The sequence below is a fragment of the Bufo gargarizans genome, chromosome 7 (genome assembly GCF_014858855.1).
Source record: "Bufo gargarizans isolate SCDJY-AF-19 chromosome 7, ASM1485885v1, whole genome shotgun sequence".
In the NCBI taxonomy this organism is placed as follows: Eukaryota; Metazoa; Chordata; class Amphibia; order Anura; family Bufonidae; genus Bufo; species Bufo gargarizans.
In genome coordinates, this window is record NC_058086.1 from 148755120 (window position 1) to 148769849 (window position 14730).

Consider the following 14730-nt stretch of genomic DNA (forward strand, 5'->3'; position numbering starts at 1 on the left):
TTTGGGAGTACAAAGCATTCTGGGAAAGAGAAGTCTCTAGTTTCCTGGACACCGTTAAGAGCTGTACTTTTGCACATTTCCTTCTCAAACTCCACCATCCTTGCAAAATCATATCTGGTGAGAGATCTACCTTTGTTTCAGGGACACGATGTTATGCAGAGCTGTTCAGTTAGTTGTAATTGTTACTCAGGAAGTTATTATTACTGTTAGCTATCCATGCAATCATATGTACAGGCAGCCATTTTACCATGTGCCTTCACTGTTAATGTAATGTATTAGTACATGCTATTCCATGCTTAATACTTATACATGCTGTTTGTATTCTTGTAGTTTTACCATTTACAACCGCTCACAAACAAACACCGCGCAGAGAGTGCAACCTGTTGACCAATAGACAAGTTAGACTACAAAGAACAGTCCTCTTATTTGGAAGACAGGAATGGTTTCTGCTGAATGTCAGACTGCACACTGTGTGTACGCGTAAGAAGACAGAACACAAATTGAATTTCTTTGAGAACTTGGGCAAAGCAGCCTAATCAAATTTATGATAACTTTGCTTATCTCTAATGATCGCCACTGCTGGTCGGTCACTCTAGGAGGTCTTTTATAGTCTTGGACACCTTTAATCCCTCTGAGTTGGAGAGACCAAGACCCTCCTATGATTGCAAAATGGTGGTTGAAGGTGGATCAGCTTTTCTGCCTTGAAGAGCTCCACAGTTGGGAGACAAACGCTAGGCACAAATTCCTGAAAATATGGGGCCCCTGAATGACCTATAATAATTATTGACACTTGTTCACCCACTCTCATGGGCGGTATCTTATGACAAGACCCAACCCTTCACTCTTTGACTTCTTGAAAGCCTCCCCTACATATGGCATCTCTGTCTTCTCTATGATCCTATTCTAGGTGTAATCCTGCAAATTTATTTCAGGTGCTCCAGTGTTCTTCCATGTGGACACTAAAATGTTGTCATGTCTAAGGGCCCTGATTGGTCTCCTATAGGGATGAGCGAATCGACTTCAGATGAAACATCCGAAGTCGATTCGCATAATACTTTGTTTGAGTACTGTACGAAGCGAGCGCTCCGTACAGTATTAGAATGTATTGTCTCCTATAAGTGTAAGTTATTACTTTGCGAAGTCTCGCAAGACTTTGCATAATAACTTCATGAATCAATTTCTGCTGTAAAAAAACATCTCAGGAACTCAGGTTCTGTTCCAAGCTATTACTTCTCAACGTAATAACTTCAGCTCATAGAAGCCAATGTATTCTAAAACTGACCAGAGCTCCGCACAGTATTCAAAAAAAGTATTATGCGAATTGACTTTGGATGTTTCCTCCGAAGTCGATTCGCTCATCCCTAGTCTCCTACATACTATGTGGACGAGCGTATCCCGTGCAAAATCTCGCGCACGATGATGTATGACGTCACCACGCCAGCCGACGTGACATCACGCGCCGCGTAAGATTTCACACAGGGTCTTCAAGCAAGATGGCCGTGGTGGCCTCTTCACACTCAAATAAATCAGGTAAGTATGATTTTTTTATTTTTACCACCATTTCAAGGAAAATCGATTCATTACCACGAAGCACTAGGAAATTTGTTTCAAAGTCCACTTTGTGAACTTTGATCCACTCAAAACTAATGGTAACACCTTAATAGTCATTTCAGATGGTGCGAGCAGCAAAAAAAACAGCATCTGAGATGTTCAATGATGGGGGACCGCACAATCACTGTTCCCTGTCATTGCACTTGCTTTTTTTTTGTAAAATGTTTTTGGTACTGTGTCTCCTGTCTGGTTCTGATCTTGGCTTGGCTATTTGACTTCCCTCTTGATTTGTATACCTTCTTGATTGTCTCTTGATTTGTTACTGTATCATCCTCCTGGTTCTGACCCATTCCTGTATGACTCTGCTTTGGTTTAGTTTTGTTTCTGTGTTTCATCTGTCTTGCACCTTAGTAGGGTAGGGAACATCGACTAATTGTGGACTTGACTGCTGTAACAGGTGACCACACAAAGTGTACATTCTGAGGGGTCATGAAAACAACAGAGTTTTGCTCCCTGTCAAATCATTAATTTCAGCACCAGTTGGTATGATCACACGGCAAAATCTGTGGCAAAAAAAACTGTAGCAGTTTCAGAGTTTTTACAAACTTTTTTGAAGTGTTCTTAGTTGAGGTTTTTCTGCTTCCCCATTGACTTCTATGAAATCCACAATCAAATCTGCTTCAAAGAAGTAACATGTCACTTCTCAAGCTTTTTCAAATCAGCTACTGAAAAAACCTCTACCACTTTTACAGTGTGTGCACAGTTTTTACATTAGTCAAAGAGGAAGTATGACAGCGGAGCGAGGCGCAGACGTAGCGCAGTGGAAATTGACTGGAAGGGGGAAGTGTCCAGGCAGGTTAGGGTTAATATGGATTAGGAAAGGGGGAGTGTTATTGGGGAGGGTCTGTGGGGGTGGCAGGGAATTCGCGCGCAGTATATTAGGCTAGGGTTAGGGGCGGGAACGGCACCAGTGTCCGTTGCGCTCAGGCGAGTTGGGATAGTGCAGTGTTATGGCGTCTCTGGATGATTTAATGGCGGCGGTGCGGGCAGCGGCCGAACAGCATGGTTCGGCTTGGCTGGTGAGTAGTTTGCAGGCCGCAGCGGGGGCTCCTAGCGTGCCTCCGGTTGCGGCAGGGGGAAGGTTGAGGGCTAGGAGGTCGGTGCCGCCTGCGCGTCTGAGCCCGGAGGCGACCCCTCGGGCCCGGCGGCGTTTGAGGAGCCCTTCAGGGGACCCTCCGCTGCGATCGGCTGGGGTGGCAAGTGTTCCTGCCAGCCGGCGCAGTGGGAGGACTTCGGCGCAGCGTGGTGCGCTTGCTGTGGAGGCGAGGGTTAGTGCCCAGCGGGTGTCCCGGTCCCGGCGGGGGGGGGGTGCGCGGCGGTCCTGTGGTTCGGCGCGATGTGCGGGGGGGCGGCCGGGCTGATAGTGGGTCCGGCAGCGGTGGGGGAGGCCGGCCTGATGCGGCTGCGCTGGTGGCTGGTGCGGGCCTGGTGGTCGGCGGATCCCAAGTGGCTCAGCGGGCAGAGCAGCGGGCTGTGTGTGTGACCGGCGGCAGCAGCAGCGAGGGGAGACATGCAGATGCGGCTTCACTTACCTCCGGTGGTGGCCAGGCGGCTGGGGATGATTGCAGGAGGCTGAGAGCGGCATCCAGGTCCGGGTCTGAGGGACGGCGGCAGGCTTCTGAAGTGCAGTCTCGTCGGCAGGGTGCAGGAACATCGCCACCTGCTGGTAGGTATGCGCTATCAGGCAGCAGTGAGGGGAATGAGGAGGTGCTGCCACCTGCTGGTCAGTCCTCGGCACCAGGCAGAGGGATGAGGAGGTCTTCTATGTCGCCACCTGCTGGTCGATCCTTGGTATCAGGCAGTGGTCTGAGGAGTGATGCCATGCTGCCACCTGCTGGTCGGTCCTCTGTGCCAGGCAGAAGGTTGCGGAGTGATGCGCTGGTCGGCGGGTTGGACTTCGTTCCGCCCACGGTGCAGCACGTTAACGTTTTTTCTGCAGGATTGCAAGTTGCGGCTCGCAGTGGGCAGGCTGTGGAGCTGGGGCGGGATGTCCTTGGAACGGGAGTTTCGCAGCGGCCACTTGGCGGTGGGTCGGCGTGCAGGGAGTTGGCGTCAGCACAACCACGCCACGTGGATTCTGGCGGGGGTTTCTCAGCCGATCGGTCGTTGGAGGAAGGAGAAGTCAGCCAGGAGGCGTGGGAGTTCGGTGGTCGGATGGATGATGCGGACGGCGCGTGTCCCTCGACGTCCAGGTCCTCGGCTGGGTCGACGCAGAGAGGATCATCGGTGAGGTCGGCGGCTGCTGGGAGGATGCCCCAGGGACGGCCAGGTGAGGGGACGCCGTGTCCGGTTCCTGTTGGGGGGGGTGGGACTTCGGTGCCAGGGGAGGAGGGGTTGGCTCATGAATTGTTGACGGGTATGTGGTCGTTATTGTCGCGGTGGAAGACCGGGGCGGGGTCGTCTCCGGCCGCCGTTTGGGCTGCTGCGCCGGCGGTTGGGGAGGGTGTGCGTTTCAGTGGGGCGGGAGTTGGTGACACCCCTGTCGTGGGGGCAGGGTCTGCGGTGGTTGAGGCTGCCGGGAGTGGAGGCAGTAAGGGGGCTGCCGTGGACGAGGTTCGGTTGGCGGATGCTGCGAAAGGGGAGGTATATGTGTGCTTCGAGGGGCCGTTGGGGGCCCATTTGAAGAGTGATGTCAGGGAGAGGATTTGGAAGGACGAGTATGTCGAGATATTCTCGTTACTTCCTTTGGACAAATTTAACTTGGATAGGGGAAAGCCGGATGAGAGTAAAAAGGAGGAGGAGGAGAAGCGGAGGTACAGGTTGATTCCGCGTACGTTTTTTAATTGGCTGCAGGCTTTTGCTATTTTTGCCAGTGTGGTGGGGGAAAAGGCGCCTGAGCACTGTTCGGCCCTTTTTTGCTATATGGATGCCATAGGGGAAGCGTATCGGACCTATGGTGGGGTGGCGTGGCTCAGGTACGATGAGCAGTTTCGCCAGAGGAAGGCGGTTAGGCCTAGTATTCGTTGGGACCATAAGGACATTGGTCTGTGGATGCGGTTGATGGCGGCGCCAAAAGGGGCTAGCCAGCCCTTTCGTGGGGCGGCCGGGGGTCCCTCGGCGTCCGAAGCGGCTGGAGGAAGCAAGAGGGGATGTTGCTGGCAGTTCAATGAGGGACACTGCAAGTACCTGTCGGAGTGCCGTTTCAAACATGAGTGCTCCGGTTGTGGGGGCGCCCATAGTTTTGCGCGGTGTTTCAAGCGCGGTAGAGGGAGGGGATTGGAGGTTACGCAGAAGAGGGGTGACCCCGGTGAGGGTGGACGTGATGGAGCCGTTTCTAGAGAGCTATCCAAATAGGGAGGCGGCGGCAGTGTTGTTGGCCGGTTTTCGGGACGGTTTTCGGATTCCGTGCACAGCGGTGGGTTCGGTGGTTGCGACGCGTAATTTAGCTTCCGCGTTGCAGCGTCCTGAGGTTGTGTCTGATAAGATTGCGAAGGAGGTGGCTGCCGGTAGGGTGGTGGGCCCCTTTGTGGACTGTCCTTTGCCGGATTTGTGGGTTTCGCCTTTAGGCGTAGTCCCTAAGAAGGAACCTAACAAATTTCGACTTATTCACAACTTGTCTTACCCGGCTGGGGGTTCCGTGAATGACGGAATTGATGAGGTTTTGTGCTCCGTGTCGTATACGTCATTTGACGAGGCGATTAGGTGGGTGCGGCGTTTTGGGCAAGGGACATTGTTGGCTAAGACTGATATTGAGGCGGCGTTTCGCCTGTTGCCGATTCATCCGGATAGTTTTCGTTTGCTTGGTTTTAAGTGGGAGGGGCGGTTTTTTGTGGATTGTTGCTTACCCATGGGGTGTGCGATTTCGTGTTCGTTGTTTGAAATGTTTAGTTCTTTTTTGGAGTGGGTGGTGCGGCGAGAGGCGGGATGGAGTTCAGTGTTGCATTACCTGGACGATTTTTTGTTTTTAGGCCCGGCGGGGTCAAGGGTGTGCTCAGTGTTGTTGCATACCATGGAGCGGGTGGCGGAGAGATTTGGGGTTCCGTTAGCGAGGGAGAAGACGGAGGGTCCATCTACAACTGTGAAGTTTTTGGGGATTGTGATTGATAGTGTGGCTATGGAGTGTAGGCTGCCCGAGGATAAGGTGGTTGATTTATGTAGTGAGGTTGGTTTTTTGCGTAAGGCGAGGAAGGTGCGGCTCCGGCGGGTGCAGTCGGTTTTGGGCAAATTGAACTTTGCTTGTAGGATTTTGCCCATGGGGCGGGTTTTTTGTAGGCGTTTGTCCAGGGCCACGGCGGGTGTGAAGGCTCCCTTTCATTTTGTGCGGTTGGGGGGTGAGGTGTGTGCGGATTTGGAAGTGTGGGAGCGTTTTTTTGAGGGAATTTAATGGTCGTTCTGTTTGGATGGAGGCGCCCGTTTCGAATGTTGATTTGGAATTGTTTACGGACGCGTCGGGGTCATGTGGTTATGGTGCCTTTTGTCAGGGGCAGTGGAGTGCGGGGGCTTGGCCGGAGGAATGGAGGGTTGCTGGCTTGCTTGGGAATCTGGCTTTGTTGGAGTTGTTCCCTATAGTTTTGGCCACTGAGTTGTGGGGAGAGTTGTTGAGGAACAAGCGGGTGCGTTTTTGTTGTGACAATTTGGGGGTGGTGCAGGCGGTGAATAGTCAGTCGGCCAATTCCCCACCAGTGGTGCGGTTGCTTCGGCACCTGGTTCTGACCGGTTTGAGGTTGAATGCGTGTTTCGTGGCGGTGCATGTTCCTGGTGTTGATAATTGCATAGCTGACGCTCTTTCTCGTTTCCAGTGGGATCGTTTTCGCAGTCTGGTTCCGGGCGCGGAAGTGACGGGTTTGCCGTGTCCTCAGTGGCTCTGGAGCGTGGCCTTGGGGTCTCGTTAGACCTGATTCAGCGGTCCGTGAGTAGCAGTACGTGGTCGGCTTATTCTTCCGTGTGGTCTCAGTGGGAACGTTTGATAGAGCAGGTGGGGGGGTGCGAGGGGGTTGATGATTTTCATTCGTTGCTGGTTTATTTTGTGGGTGTGTCGTTTAGTGCGGGTTTGTCGTTTTCGGCGGCGGCAAAACGGGTGGCGGCGGTGGCTTTTTGGTTGAAGTTGCGGGGCATGGCGGATGTTTCCAGGAGTTTTTTGGTGCGGCAGGCTTTAAAGGGGTATCGTCGTAGTGGGGTTCGGAAGGATGGCCGTCGTCCGGTTTCTTTTCAGGTGTTGCAGTCGTTGTGGGACCGGGCGGAGGCGGTGTGTAAGTCCTGGTATGAGGTGTGTTTGTTTCGGGCGGCGTTTTCTTTGGCTTTCTTTGGGGCTTTTCGGGTCTCGGAACTGGTGGCTGGCAGTCGAGTGAGTGGCGGTGGTTTGCTGCGGGAGGATGTGAGTGTTGGTGAGGCTGGATTGCGGTGTAGGTTGCGTAGGTCCAAGACGGACCAGGTGGGTAAAGGGGTGTGCGTTTGGTTGCGGCCTCTGCCGGGGTCAGTGTTGTACCCTGTGCGGTGTTTGGAGATTTTTCTGGCGGTCCGGCCGGACGGGCCGGCTTCGTTGCTGGTTCATGTGGACGGTTCGGCTTTGTCTCGTTATCAATTTATTGCGGTTTTCCGACAATGTTTGACAGCGGCGGGTTATGAGGCAAGTGGGTTTGCGTCTCATTCATTTCGTATTGGGGCGGCGACTGAAGCAGCTAGATGGGGTTTGGGGGACGAGGCCATTAGGAGGATTGGCAGGTGGGAGTCCGCTTGCTTTCGTTCCTATATTCGTTCCTATAAGGTCGGTGGGTGGGGGTGTGTTGATTGCATGTAAGTTGTTATTGTTGGTTTGGGTGCTAATTTCTTTTGTTTGTTTGCAGGTTCGCCTTCTTGTTTGGCCTGGATTTTGGGCCATTCTTATGTGTATTGGGGAGCGTTGAGAGCGGACGTGCGGAGGAACGGGCGGCAGTTGGGGTTCCGGCCGGAGGACTTGCAGGTCCGGTGGATTGGCGTGCGGGGTATGCTGTGGGGGCGTGTGTTGCCGGTATTCCATGAGTATGCTTCCCTGGATAGGTGCCCTGACATTGTGGTTCTGCATGTGGGCGGGAACGATTTGGGCGTTCGCCGCTCGAGGGATGTCATACGTGATGTGAAGTTGGATTTGCTGCGTTTGGCTGAGGAGTTCCCGGATTTGCTGGTCGTGTGGTCTGACGTGGTGGCAAGGAGTTCATGGCATTTTGCGAGGTCCGTGGATCGCATTAACAAGGCGCGTGCGAAGGTGAACAAGGAGGTGGGGCGTTTTGTGCGGCGGCAGGGCGGTTTGGTGGTGCGTCACCGGGAGTTGGAGGTTGCGTCACCTCAATTCCTCAGGGCTGATGGGGTTCATGTTAATGAGATTGGGATGGACTTGTGGGCGCTGGGGCTTCAGGAGGGTTTGGAGTCAGCGTTCAGGGTTTGGAAGGACGTCCATAGGTGAGGTGTCTCCTATGTGCGTCGATGGCAGGTTAACGGGGGGTCCTGGAAGGCAATTCTACGTTTTATTAGGTGCATGACACGTTGGAGCGTGCATCTTATGTGGTTTGGTAAGCTGAAAGCTGGGGGGCTCCTGTTGGTCTAAAAGGCCTACAGGGGTAGAGGAAGATATGGATTCTGGAGGATTCGGTGCCCTTGGGTCGGAGAGTGCGGCCGAGGGTAAAAGGATAAGATGTGAGGAGTGAAGATAGCAGCTTCCTTGGGTTGCCTTCTAGGATCCTTCCGCAAAGGGATTGTTGGGACATTGTACTGTTGATGTTTGCATATATGTATATCTCATGTTTAGGGATGAGCGAACTCGAACTGTATAGTTCGGGTTCGTACCGAATTTTGGGGTGTCCGTGACACGGACCCGAACCCGGACATTTTCGTAAAAGTCCGGGTTCGGGTTCGGTGTTCGTCGCTTTCTTGGCGCTTTTGTGACGCTTTCTTGGCGCTTTTTGAAAGGCTGCAAAGCAGCCAATCAACAAGCGTCATACTACTTGCCCCAAGAGGCCATCACAGCCATGCCTACTATTGGCATGGCTGTGATTGGCCAGAGCACCATGTGACCCAGCCTCTATTTAAGCTGGAGTCACATAGCGCCGCCCGTCACTCTGCTCTGATTAGCGTAGGGAGAGGTTGCGGCTGCGACAGTAGGGCGAGATTAGGCAGATTAACTCCTCCAAAGGACTTGATTAACTGATCGATCTGCAGCTGTGGATCATTGAGCTGCTGATCCTCAATTGCTCACTGTTTTTAGGCTGCCCAGACCGTTTGTCAGTCACATTTTTCTGGGGTGATCGGCGGCCATTTTGTGTCTTGTGGTGCGCCAGCACAAGCTGCGACCAAGTGCATTTAACCCTCAATGGTGTGGTTGTTTTTTGGCTAAAGCCTACATCAGGGTGAAGCTGTCACACCAAGTGCATTTAACCAGCAATAGTCTGTTCATTTTTTGGCCATATACAAAATCAGGGCCAAGCTGCGCCTGTCACCAAGTGCATTTAACCCTCAATGGTGTGGTTGTTTTTTGGCTAAAGCCTACATCAGGGTGAAGCTGTCACACCAAGTGCATTTAACCAGCAATAGTCTGTTCATTTTTTGGCCATATACAAAATCAGGGGCAAGCTGCGCCTGTCACCAAGTGCATTTAACCCTCAATGGTGTGGTTGTTTTTTGGCTAAAGCCTACATCAGGGTGAAGCTGTCACACCAAGTGCATTTAACCAGCAATAGTCTGTTCATTTTTTGGCCATATACAAAATCAGGGGCAAGCTGCGCCTGTCACCAAGTGCATTTAACCCTCAATGGTGTGGTTGTTTTCTGGCTAAAGCCTACATCAGGGTGAAGCTGTCACACCAAGTGCATTTAACCAGCAATAGTCTGTTTATTTTTTGGCCATATACTACATCAGGGGCAAGCTGCGCCCGTCACCAAGTGCATTTAACCCTCAGTAGTGTGGTTGGTCAAGCTGTGACACCAAGTGCATTTAACCAGCAATAGTCTGTTCATTTTTTGGCCATATACTACATCAGGGGCAAGCTGCGCCCGTCACCAAGTGCATTTAACCAGCAATAGTGTGGTTATTTTTTGGCCATATCCCAGTCTAATTCTGTCACTAAATCCATACCGGTCACCCAGCGCCTAAATACTAGGCCTCAAATTTATATCCCGCTAAATCTCTCGTTACCGCTGTCCTGTTGTAGCTGGGAAAGTTATTTAGTGTCCGTCAAAGCACATTTTTTGTTCTGGGTTGAAGTACAATTCCCAATTTAGCAATTTCATAATTTAGTGGTTTCTGCTATATCAGAGCTATTTGAAATCTATCCCTAAAAGGGTATATAATATTCAAGGTGCACATTGGGTCATTCAGAATAACTTCACACACACCCGCTACTGTGTATTTTCAAGTCTAATTCTGTCACTAAACCCATACCTGTCACCCAGCGCCTAAATACTAGGCCTCAAATTTATATCCTGCTAAATCTCTCGTTACCGCTGTCCTGTTGTAGCTGGGAAAGTTATTTAGTGTCCGTCAAAGCACATTTTTTGTTCTGGGTTGAAGTACAATTCCCAATTTAGCAATTTCATAATTTAGTGGTTTCTGCTATATCAGAGCTATTTGAAATCTATCCCTAAAAGGGTATATAATATTCAAGGTGCACATTGGGTCATTCAGAATAACTTCACACACACCCGCTACTGTGTATTTTCAAGTCTAATTCTGTCACTAAACCCATACCTGTCACCCAGCGCCTAAATACTAGGCCTCAAATTTATATCCTGCTAAATCTCTCGTTACCGCTGTCCTGTTGTAGCTGGGAAAGTTATTTAGTGTCCGTCAAAGCACATTTTTTGTTCTGGGTTGAAATACAATTCCCAATTTAGCAATTTCATAATTTAGTGGTTTCTGCTATATCAGAGCTATTTGAAATCTATCCCTAAAAGGGTAGATCATATTGAAGGTGCACATAGGGTCATTCAGAATAACTTCACACACACCCGCTACTGTGTATTTCCAAGTCTAATTCTGTCACTAAACCCATACCTGTCACCCAGCGCCTAAATACTAGGCCTCAAATTTATATCCCGCTAAATCTCTCGTTACCGCTGTCCTGTTGTAGCTGGGAAAGTTATTTAGTGTCCGTCAAAGCACATTTTTTGTTCTGGGTTGAAGTACAATTCCCAATTTAGCAATTTCATAATTTAGTGGTTTCTGCTATATCAGAGCTATTTGAAATCTATCCCTAAAAGGGTATATAATATTCAAGGTGCACATTGGGTCATTCAGAATAACTTCACACACACCCGCTACTGTGTATTTCCAAGTCTAATTCTGTCACTAAACCCATACCTGTCACCCAGCGCCTAAATACTAGGCCTCAAATTTATATCCTGCTAAATCTCTCGTTACCGCTGTACTGTTGTTGCTTGGAAAGATATTTAGTGTCCGTCAAAGCACATTTTTTGTTCTGGGTTGAAGTACAATTCCCAATTTAGCAATTTCATAATTTAGTGGTTTCTGCTATATCAGAGCTATTTGAAATCTATCCCTAAAAGGGTATATAATATTCAAGGTGCACATTGGGTCATTCAGAATAACTTCACACACACCCGCTACTGTGTATTTTCAAGTCTAATTCTGTCACTAAACCCATACCTGTCACCCAGCGCCTAAATACTAGGCCTCAAATTTATATCCTGCTAAATCTCTCGTTACCGCTGTCCTGTTGTAGCTGGGAAAGTTATTTAGTGTCCGTCAAAGCACATTTTTTCTTCTGGGTTGAAATACAATTCCCAATTTAGCAATTTCATAATTTAGTGGTTTCTGCTATATCAGAGCTATTTGAAATCTATCCCTAAAAGGGTAGATCATATTGAAGGTGCACATAGGGTCATTCAGAATAACTTCACACACACCCGCTACTGTGTATTTCCAAGTCTAATTCTGTCACTAAACCCATACCTGTCACCCAGCGCCTAAATACTAGGCCTCAAATTTATATCCCGCTAAATCTCTCGTTACCGCTGTCCTGTTGTAGCTGGGAAAGTTATTTAGTGTCCGTCAAAGCACATTTTTTGTTCTGGGTTGAAGTACAATTCCCAATTTAGCAATTTCATAATTTAGTGGTTTCTGCTATATCAGAGCTATTTGAAATCTATCCCTAAAAGGGTATATAATATTCAAGGTGCACATTGGGTCATTCAGAATAACTTCACACACACCCGCTACTGTGTATTTCCAAGTCTAATTCTGTCACTAAACCCATACCTGTCACCCAGCGCCTAAATACTAGGCCTCAAATTTATATCCTGCTAAATCTCTCGTTACCGCTGTACTGTTGTTGCTTGGAAAGATATTTAGTGTCCGTCAAAGCACATTTTTTGTTCTGGGTTGAAGTACAATTCCCAATTTAGCAATTTCATAATTTAGTGGTTTCTGCTATATCAGAGCTATTTGAAATCTATCCCTAAAAGGGTATATAATATTCAAGGTGCACATTGGGTCATTCAGAATAACTTCACACACACCCGCTACTGTGTATTTTCAAGTCTAATTCTGTCACTAAACCCATACCTGTCACCCAGCGCCTAAATACTAGGCCTCAAATTTATATCCTGCTAAATCTCTCGTTACCGCTGTCCTGTTGTAGCTGGGAAAGTTATTTAGTGTCCGTCAAAGCACATTTTTTCTTCTGGGTTGAAATACAATTCCCAATTTAGCAATTTCATAATTTAGTGGTTTCTGCTATATCAGAGCTATTTGAAATCTATCCCTAAAAGGGTAGATCATATTGAAGGTGCACATAGGGTCATTCAGAATAACTTCACACACACCCGCTACTGTGTATTTCCAAGTCTAATTCTGTCACTAAACCCATACCTGTCACCCAGCGCCTAAATACTAGGCCTCAAATTTATATCCCGCTAAATCTCTCGTTACCGCTGTCCTGTTGTAGCTGGGAAAGTTATTTAGTGTCCGTCAAAGCACATTTTTTGTTCTGGGTTGAAGTACAATTCCCAATTTAGCAATTTCATAATTTAGTGGTTTCTGCTATATCAGAGCTATTTGAAATCTATCCCTAAAAGGGTATATAATATTCAAGGTGCACATTGGGTCATTCAGAATAACTTCACACACACCCACTACTGTGTATTTCCAAGTCTAATTCTGTCACTAAACCCATACCTGTCACCCAGCGCCTAAATACTAGGCCTCAAATTTATATCCTGCTAAATCTCTCGTTACCGCTGTACTGTTGTTGCTTGGAAAGATATTTAGTGTCCGTCAAAGCACATTTTTTGTTCTGGGTTGAAGTACAATTCCCAATTTAGCAATTTCATAATTTAGTGGTTTCTGCTATATCAGAGCTATTTGAAATCTATCCCTAAAAGGGTATATAATATTCAAGGTGCACATTGGGTCATTCAGAATAACTTCACACACACCCGCTACTGTGTATTTTCAAGTCTAATTCTGTCACTAAACCCATACCTGTCACCCAGCGCCTAAATACTAGGCCTCAAATTTATATCCTGCTAAATCTCTCGTTACCGCTGTCCTGTTGTAGCTGGGAAAGTTATTTAGTGTCCGTCAAAGCACATTTTTTCTTCTGGGTTGAAATACAATTCCCAATTTAGCAATTTCATAATTTAGTGGTTTCTGCTATATCAGAGCTATTTGAAATCTATCCCTAAAAGGGTAGATCATATTGAAGGTGCACATAGGGTCATTCAGAATAACTTCACACACACCCGCTACTGTGTATTTCCAAGTCTAATTCTGTCACTAAACCCATACCTGTCACCCAGCGCCTAAATACTAGGCCTCAAATTTATATCCTGCTAAATCTCTCGTTACCGCTGTACTGTTGTTGCTGGGCAAGATATTTAGTGTCCGTCAAAGCACATTTTTTGTTCTGGGTTGAAATACAATTCCCAATTTAGCAATTTCATAATTTAGTGGTTCCTGCTATATCAGAGCTATTTGAAATCTATCCCAAAAAGGGTATATAATATTCAAGGTGCACATAGGGTCATTCAGAATAACTTCACACACACGCTTCTGTGCATTTCCAAGTCTAATTCTGTCACTAAATCCATACCGGTCACCCAGCGCCTAAATACTAGGCCTCAAATTTATATCCCGCTGAATTTGAATACAATACATTGGGCCAAATAATATATTTGTTGTTGTGGTGAACCATAACAATGAGAAAAACATCTAGTAAGGGACGCGGACGTGGACATGGTCGTGGTGGTGTTAGTGGACCCTCTGGTGCTGGGAGAGGACGTGGCCGTTCTGCCACATCCACACGTCCTAGTGTACCAACTACCTCAGGTCCCAGTAGCCGCCAGAATTTACAGCGATATATGGTGGGGCCCAATGCCGTTCTAAGGATGGTAAGGCCTGAGCAGGTACAGGCATTAGTCAATTGGGTGGCCGACAGTGGATCCAGCACGTTCACATTATCTCCCACCCAGTCTTCTGCAGAAAGCGCACAGATGGCGCCTGAAAACCAACCCCATCAGTCTGTCACATCACCCCCATGCATACCAGGGAAACTGTCTCAGCCTCAAGTTATGCAGCAGTCTCTTATGCTGTTTGAAGACTCCGCTGGCAGGGTTTCCCAAGGGCATCCACCTAGCCCTTCCCCAGCGGTGAAAGACATAGAATGCACTGACGCACAACCACTTATGTTTCCTGATGATGAGGACATGGGAATACCACCTCAGCATGTCTCTGATGATGACGAAACACAGGTGCCAACTGCTGCGTCTTTCTGCAGTGTGCAGACTGAACAGGAGGTCAGGGATCAAGACTGGGTGGAAGACGATGCAGGGGACGATGAGGTCCTAGACCCCACATGGAATGAAGGTCGTGCCACTGACTTTCACAGTTCGGAGGAAGAGGCAGTGGTGAGACCGAGCCAACAGCGTAGCAAAAGAGGGAGCAGTGGGCAAAAGCAGAACACCCGCCGCCAAGAGACTCCGCCTGCTACTGACCGCCGCCATCTGGGACCGAGCACCCCAAAGGCAGCTTCAAGGAGTTCCCTGGCATGGCACTTCTTCAAACAATGTGCTGACGACAAGACCCGAGTGGTTTGCACGCTGTGCCATCAGAGCCTGAAGCGAGGCATTAACGTTCTGAACCTGAGCACAACCTGCATGACCAGGCACCTGCATGCAAAGCATGAACTGCAGT